This window comes from Halichoerus grypus, chromosome 10, assembly GCF_964656455.1.
Source record: "Halichoerus grypus chromosome 10, mHalGry1.hap1.1, whole genome shotgun sequence".
Classification (NCBI taxonomy): domain Eukaryota; kingdom Metazoa; phylum Chordata; class Mammalia; order Carnivora; family Phocidae; genus Halichoerus; species Halichoerus grypus.
In genome coordinates this window covers 3,678,916-3,687,524 of record NC_135721.1, presented here as the reverse complement: position 1 = coordinate 3,687,524, position 8,609 = coordinate 3,678,916, and the positions used below count along the sequence as shown (strand labels likewise).

General features: G+C 41.9%; 1 non-coding gene across 1 annotated transcript; it reads right to left on the bottom strand.

Moving 5' to 3' along the window:
- Positions 1 to 6,729: 6,729 nt before the first annotated feature.
- On the bottom strand, positions 6,730 to 6,831 carry LOC118538245 (U6 spliceosomal RNA). Its single transcript, XR_004918524.1, has one exon. It is a non-coding gene; the product is annotated as a U6 spliceosomal RNA (small nuclear RNA).
- Between the last annotated feature and the right edge of the window lie 1,778 nt (positions 6,832 to 8,609).

The following is an 8,609-nucleotide window of genomic DNA, read 5'->3' as shown; positions in this document are numbered from 1 at the left end:
TTTAAACAACAGGCTGAGGAATTTGGAATATATCCTACAGACACCAGTAAATCTCTGATGGTTTAGAATGAAATGATTCTTTATACAGAAACTATAATTTTCCGGCATGCCAAATTCCATCCTGCTATGTCCCCAACTGCACATGCTTGTGGAGTTCTTTAGATGTTTCTGTTTGACACCACTGATTACATCACCCTGGCTCAGCACGTCATTCCAGGTGAGGGGGCTGCCCTTGGCTTCCCGAATGAATGTGGTCTCTCTCTGCCTAGGCATGTACCTGTAAGCTGAAACTTATCAAATGTTCTCTCATTTTGAGCAGCACTAGTTATGAAAGAAAAAAAAATGTGCCTTTAAATTTGAAGAAGGAAGTAATTGTCTTCCTTAATTAAGAACTGGAAAAATATTTGTCTAGACAGTCTGAAACTGGAAAAGAAGATAATGATTTTGAAAAAGATAGAAGAAAATTGGCATTAATGAAGTGTCTAGGGGAGATATTTGAGAAACAATTCATCTTGGGCAAAGCATTTTGTAAACAGCTATCTTTCCCTTGGCCTAAAAGCCTTAAAGAAGTTTCTGTAAATTGGTGTGTCTGCCTGGATAACTAACTATCTCTTCAAACACTCCATTATATTAATGCCCTGATCCGCTCTGACAAACTTGTCATTACATCATGCTTATTTTGAAAATGAGAGTGGCTTGACTGGTCTCCCATGTGGCTGAAAATATATGAGTTTGAAATTTAAGAACTTCTATTTTAAATAAAACTGGAAGGGAAGGTAAGTCACCATTAAAAAGTATCATCAATTCTATAGAAACCAGATTCTAAAATGATGGTTTGTCTCAGCGTTCAGCCTATACTACCCATTGCAAGGGCCCTTTTCTAGAAGCAAGGGAAAGCTCTGAAAAGGCATGCTATGGGTTTCTGTCATTTATATACATTTTAATGGATTTATAATTGGATTCAGGATTCCAGCTGGAAAGCAGGAGTAGGAAGTGGGGGAAATGTGTCCCTGGGTATTTCCTTTATAGGGATCATTGAGAAACAAGCCACATACTGAACCAGGAGAGAGGTGGGAATTGGTATCCCCCATATTGAGGAATACGTGCAACCAAATATCTTACAGAAGTCGTCCTGAAAAAGCTAAGCATCTGCCATCTAGCTGGAGAGGTTGACAATTTTGACATCCCGGGTCTGATCATTAATACGATTATTCATTCCAACCAGGACTAAGTCATTCTATTTGCATTAACTAAATATATTATGAATAGAAGTCAAGCTGGCCATGGCAATAAATGGAATATGGAGATCCCATTTACTTCTCTGGCAGAAACCCAATATCCTTTCATGTTCCTTTTCTCCCTTCACAATGGACACAGCTGGGAACCTGCATATATAAACAACAAGGGCTGCACTGTTGTATTTAATTCCTCTTACAGTGGAGAATTTTCACGATTATAGCTTTTGCTAATTTCAAAGTGATTTTGGTATATTTCTTCATGTCGTGAAAGCAGAAATTGCAATTTATTCCAGTAAGGCACATAAAAATGTTCTATCTGCTCCTCCTCCTTGTTTTTTTTTTTTTTATAGATATCTATGCAAATTTGATGATAAAACAGAGCTTGAAGTATTAAACAGTCACTACGGTTGGGTAAACTCTTATCTAGTCATTAAGCAGAAATTGAATTATTAAGGCTGTTACTAAGCCAGTAATAATTAACAGAATCGGCTATTAGCAGCTGCCCAAATGCTGTGTTCTTCGGGTATTTTTGCTTTGCGAGAAGAATAAGTGATTTCAAAGGTGCTCTTTTTATTTTCCCAGATATTCTTGATAAAATCGACTGTAAGCACCCCCACTCACTAGCACTGGTTGGTGTAAATAGGTGACTTGAATTGTTTCTCTAAAGTGTCTTCGTTCCAGTTATTTTTCACCATTACTGCAGCATGTGCCTTTATAGGGGTGATCCGGCCTCGGCAATGACAGGGATTTTCTCTTGGACTTAACTTCCGGCGGCAGTTGCTGACTCCTCTGTCCCTCCCTCAGTCCTGCACTCATGGGCTCAGCTATCCTGATCCCATCACTCTTGCTGAGATGCAGACTGTCCCCCAGCTGACCCGGAACGTCATTCCCATCCTTCCTGCAAATTCGTGCTTATCTCCTCCCTCAGAACACACACCACACACACACACACATACACACACACACACCACATACACACTAATTGCATCCCATGCCAATCTTTCCTCTTCTACGTCCTTTCAATTCTTATGTTTTCTTTATTTTGACGTATATTTTGCATTTGCTACTAGGAGCCTGTGATTTCATAAATTACTCTTCTAGGTGAATGTTTTCCTTCCAACAAACTATAACTCCCTTCAGGAGCTTCTGTGGTTCTTCTGCCAACTTTACACCGTCCAGCAATGTAATTGGTGCACAACGGATGCCCGGTAAAGACTTTCAATTAGCTGTCTCTCGCAGAGCCACATGTTCTTCTGTTTTTCATTGCCTGGTTACCTAATTACAATGGTCTTTATGGCCCCGAGGTCATTCCCAATACCCTCCTGGTCCTGGTCAGGCTGCAACTGTCACCATATTAGCTTCCCCTTTGGCCAAAGATGTCACTGGCTTCTTCACGCCAGACAAGCAAGCTCCTTGCCTCTGCTTGAGTGGTCCTGAGCGCCCGCACTTTGCTGCTGCCCGGGAGCAAACAAGAAGCCAGTCCACGGCGGTAAGAAATCGCCTCCTGTGCACTCAGGACATTCTCACGGGGTTCCTCGCTCCCTACGCATTGTGGGAGTTTTCTTGTAACAAAGGGTTTTTTGAAAAACTTTAGTTTATGTTCAGGATAGTGCAGACACAGAAATGCATGTGAAATATAACGTATGTAAGGTAATGAATTGAGGAGGCCAACATCCTTGTCGTGACCGCCCAGCTTAGGGAATAGAAACGTGGCCCCCTGAGTGCGACTGACACACCCTTCTCCCGTTCATGGAAGTCACTCTCTTCCTTTTCTTTATAGTTTTCTCTCTCAAGTGCTCTAATACACATTATAATTTAGCTTACCATTTATTTTCACTATCTTGTAATAATTTTAAGAATTCAAGACCAATTGCTTTCCAAGTATTAATTCTATGTGATGCTTCAGTAAGCTCTGTGACTCACTGTGCTCAGTCTATATCCTGTTATCCACACAGAGCACACATCCACGGGCACACCTGTATTCTCTCTACCCCGTCTCTCTCTCGCCACCTCTATATCTAACTATATACCACTTACACACGCATTTCATTGCTACTTAATTGTCATCTTGATTTTGAGCCATTAATCATGGTGATTTTTCAGGTTTTTCAATTTTGGAATAAACTAACAACTATGATGCCAAAGTAAAGGAAAATATTAATATAAAATATATTTGGATATGTTAATACTTATGGGTACTAATGGGACAGAGGAAGGAAAAAACCCTCTTTCATTAACGGGTTGTTATAAAATCTATAAAGATCATTTTCAGAAAAATTACTTTTCATGCCAGGAAGTACTCCTGAAGATGGTATTAAGTACAATTCAGACAGTGATTTCCTTCAGAAGAGTTCGAATGATTTGCAAACATTATCTCCTTGTTCTTCTAGCTTTTTAAGAGTGTTGAATCATGGGTAAGTCATGATCTTATTCTGAGTCAAGCAAAAAAGGCAGAAAGGAAGGGCAGCAATGACGAAGGAGCATTTGAAATAAGCGTGTAACCTAGCTCAGAATCCTGGGAGCCGTGTAAGCTCTCACTGCCCCCGACACGGGACAGCTGGTAGGCCAACGCTAAATGCAAATGTGAAAAAGCCAGACCAAAGTCCTCGCAAGCTGACAAAGTCCATCTTTCTGAGTTTGAAGTCAAAGAAAGACAAAAGGCAAGGAAATCAGCCAAGAAACTCAGCAGAAGGTTTTATTGGGAGTTGTGATTGAGAGGATGTCCCCTGGCAAGAGCAGCGGAGCGCTGAGGGACTTCCAACATTACTGAGCCAGAATTATACAGACCGTGCCAGGTATGGAGATATTTCTAAACAGGCCTGTTAGGTTTGTATTTGTATTTTGCAGTCTCAGACCCAGTGGCAGGATGCAATTCGTGATGAAGTCAGTGTAACAAGAACAGAGTTAAGACCCATTTGGAAAAAAACCCCGATGTCTGCTCTACGATGCCCCTCACTCGTGTTTGTCCACTCCCACATTCATATGAAGAGCTTGAATGACTCCAAATGTAAACTAGGGTATCCATCCTTCAGGTAAATGAGCATCGGTGTGAAGTGTGAGTCTGAAGGGCCATCTCTCTGCTGCTGATGGTAAGCGGGTGCTACTATCCATCTAACACCTGTAAAAGGCCAGTAACATATTCTATTGTTGGAGCACAGTGACTGTGATGCTTTAACTTCATTCTAATACTAAGTCTCTGAGTCTCATTCTGTTATTCAGAGTTATGATCAGAATACAGGATCCCCTCTTCTTTGAATTAAAAAGTGCTGTAGCAAGGACAGTGGAGTGTCACCCACTACGACGGACCATGGAGTTGACTTCAGTCCTATCTAAATGGGTTTGAAGTGCCAATAAGACCTATTCAGGCTCAAATGTACAATGTACAAGAAATGAGATCAATAAAAAAAATCTACAAATACGCATCTGCCCCTATTGCTCATAATGGGGATTATGGAGAAGAAGAATAATGACCCACGGGTGAATAAATATGAATGTATTCTACAATATAGAATACATAAAGACTCCTGAAGTTGTTTCTGCTTATGATAAAGGTTTTCTTTTCCACTTGGAAAAAAAAAGAAAGAAAAGAAAAAAGGGTCTGATAGTTCAGCTTACTTGGCATTCATGCAATGATTTGTTTAGTTGTTGGTTTATTGGTGGCTTTCACTTGTGCTATAAGTGATATTTAATCTATTAGGTCACCTCAACGCAATGAAAAAGTAATTGTTTTAGGACTTAGAACTCACAGAGATATCTACATTGCAATTTCTTAATGTACATGGCATGGTGTGTTATTTTTGAAAATGGATAGGTAAAAAAATTCATGTATATTTTGCACGTATGTTTGTGGACAGAGAGAAAATAGAAATCTCCAGAGTCTAGATTCACATTCTGAGGAATTTACTTAGATTTTCTTATTATTACTGTGATTTCACACCAGTTTTTAGAAGCATATTGTCACATGTAGATCTGAATTCACTTTTACAAAGAGCTGAAGAATGCTCTGAGAAATTTATGGCCAGTCTGAGACTAGTTAGTCTTCTCAGAGTCGCACACGTCATGTTGTCTTTATCAGATCATTGACTCTATGAAAAAGAAACATGCCCCCTCGTCTCAGTATTTCTCTCTCTGGTTTGTATTAGTGTGGAACTGAAAGGAATTAAATAAGTGTGAAGAGTTTCTATACCTAGACTCTGTAAACTGGGTCTGCAAAATGGCTCCTCGAAACCATACAGAATCCAAACGATCCACTAAAACATGGGGACCAACCTTACAGGATGGTTGAGAGGAGTCACTGAGACCATATAAAGTGCTCTCTCGATGCTTCAACACAGGGATCCGGCCTCCTGCTCTGTCTGCCATCCTTACCCAATCCCCTCTCCCAGTGAATCAACAGGTCTCTGTGATACTGCTTAGAAGGGTCCTTCAAATGTGTCCTCTTCTGTTCTGTTCCATAAAAACTTTTCTAATTCACCATCACTTGTCATCTGAAATATGGAAACCAGCCCCGCCTGGCCTTCTACTTCAGGCTTGCTTCATTCCAATAGAATCTCCCTTCCTCAGCCAGGCCTGACTTCTCAAAACCAAAGTGAACATAATCACCTCCTGTTTAAAACTCTTTGGTGCTACCCCAAAGTCGCCAAGATAAAACCAACTTCCTTCACATGGCTTACAAAGTCACCCATCACCCGAGGAGCTGAAATCTACAGTTGGGGCCAACGTGCGAATTGTCCATGAGCACTGCTCATGAATATGCTAAAGAACCTGTTACTTATGAACTCTACCGGATACCTTGTTAAGCACCTTCCATGCATCTTTTCATTTAATTCTTCTAGTGTCCCATGTGATGGGTACCTTCCACCTGATGGAGTCTCCCAGATGAAAAGCCTTGCCCCCCAGAGGGAAAATGAAAACAACAACAGCCAGGATTTTTAATCAGTCTGTCAAAAGTTCAAAGTCTTATCCATGGTGGTACACCCCTTCCTAAAGTCTTGCCTGCCTCCTGTTGTGAAAGATATTCTGCTTTGTGAGTGTGGTCCATTCATTTCTAAGCTCTGTACCATCTCTGACCTCAAGGACACTGTGTCTGAGCCAGGATTTGATCACAGAAGGCTCCTACCTGCTGCCGTGGCTCTGAGGAGACGCCAGTGTGGCCTCTGATCCTAGGCTGCCGGGGGGGCCGGGCAGGAGCACCACGGAGGCGCCCCAACCCCTGCCCCCCCGGCCCTTGCCAATGGGATTGGTCCTTAAGTACCTCACCATTAAAGACAGCTCCCCAGTATTTCAACTGTAATTATCGTAATGATAATAAAGCCGGTCACCCTATGCCACACAGTGTTTTCCAAACTTCAGCATTTCCCACAAGACCTCAATGAGGAGGTGAGCTTCCTCTTCATACCCCCGTATCAGGGTGTGATAGACTCACCTTTTCATTTAAATGTAGGAATTAGAAGGGAAGTCTTTCTCTTTTCTTCTTCTTCTTCTTCTTTTTTTTAATATGAAATGCTTCATGTATTTGCGTGTCATCCTTGTGCAGGGGCCAATTTCCTCTGTATCATTCCAGTTCTAGTATATGCGCTGCGGAAGCGAGCGCTAAAAAGGACATCTTTAATGAAGAAACCAGTATCATTTGTCCTAAGTGCAACTGGAAGAAATGCAGGCACAGTTGAACAGATGCTGGAAATTTCTAAAAAGTTCATCTGTGCGCCACCTACCGTCACTGGTTCTACAAAAACGTTGTAGATACGGCACCCGTTCCGAGGAAATCTAGATAACTTGATTGCTGGCTTTTACAATCCTGCAAAATTGGATACATTGTCTCCATTTTACAGATCACAGATTAAGAGAATCCAAGTACTTTGCCAAGAATGCTGTGCAATTTTTCTGATTCCAGCTTGTTCCATCTTCCCACAGCCAATCCAGCTGCAGGTCAATTAGATTCATCTCATGCAATCCTTTCCACTGTAAGCACACACTTTTGTGCTGTGATTCCTTCTTACCCTGATGGTCATGGCAAGGAATGGAGAAAACCATCAACCAGAATTTAAACCCCTATACATCTCAAACAAATTTCTCCTTTAAAAAGGGGAACTCTATCTTTCAAACTGTCAAACGTAAAAACACTGTTTAAAATTATGTGTCCTCTTCCCTATTGCTCAGGCACACTCTAGAATCTTGGGCTAGAAAAACCCAAAGGAAGATGGAACCAATGCGTGTCTGTGTGTCCACAAGAAAGTACTCTAAATAGCCCATTTCCACTGAGGATGATAACACAATCCAGCACTTGTACTGGGAGCCTTTTCAGCTGTCCACCTCACTCACAGACCCTGACCCACAGAAGGAAGGACAGCAGAAACAGCAACCCATGGGCAACCCATGAGAATACCACTTGTCATGGTGGATGTTGAGCTTCATGCCACAGTGCAATAACATGCCAGATTGTGACATTTTAATGAGAATGTGTAAGACTTCACATCTATTACCTGCAAATCTTGAGGCTGTGGTGGGGGTGTGGGAGGAAGGATAGTGGGAAGGAAGTTATTGAAGGTACTATAAGAAAATGAGAGAGGAGGATGGGGCACCTGGGTGGCTCAGTCAGTTAAGCATCTGACTCTTGATTTTGGCTCAGGTCATGATCTCAGGGTCATGAGATGGAGCTCCGTGATCAGCGAGGAGTCTGCTTGAGATTGTCTCCTTCTCCCTCTGCCCCTTCTCCATTCTCTCTCTCTCTCATAAATAAATACATCTTTTAAAAAAAAAAGGAAAATGGGAAAGGATGAGAAAGACAAGTGGGAGAGAGAGGGAGAGAAGGAGGGAGAGATTTCATTACTCAGGCTGTCTGTTGCTGACCAAACGCACCTGACTATCTCTGACTTTCAGGGAAGGTAACAAAGAGCTGAGATGCATCTCTGTGAAACAGGCCACCCTTGGGCTCTACCTGGCGCTAAGACCAGAACCCCTCATCAGGGGCTTTCAGCCTCAATTCAACTGCTTAGCTCAGACTTCTCATCATTTCATAAAACAAGACAAAAAAAATCCACCTGTTAGAGTGGTAACTTGGGAAATTATGGTTGCAACCAGTATTTAGAAATCACACTGGCAGCCTGGCAAGTAAGAACACGGTGCCTGTGAGCAAAAAACCAAGCTCCTTGAACCACTTTTGCTTGGGAAGATGCTATGTGGGGTTCAGATAGCTCTTACAATGTGCGGGCATGGCAGCCTTCGGAGCAGCTTTTTAAGCAGCAAACAGAAGAAAGATGTATTTTTTCACAACCATTGTGCCTTTTGAAAGAAAGGGCCAGAGTGTGTCAGTTTGACCTGTTGTGACATCATACTGTGGTGTGACAGGCTGTAACACAGTAAGTAAACAAA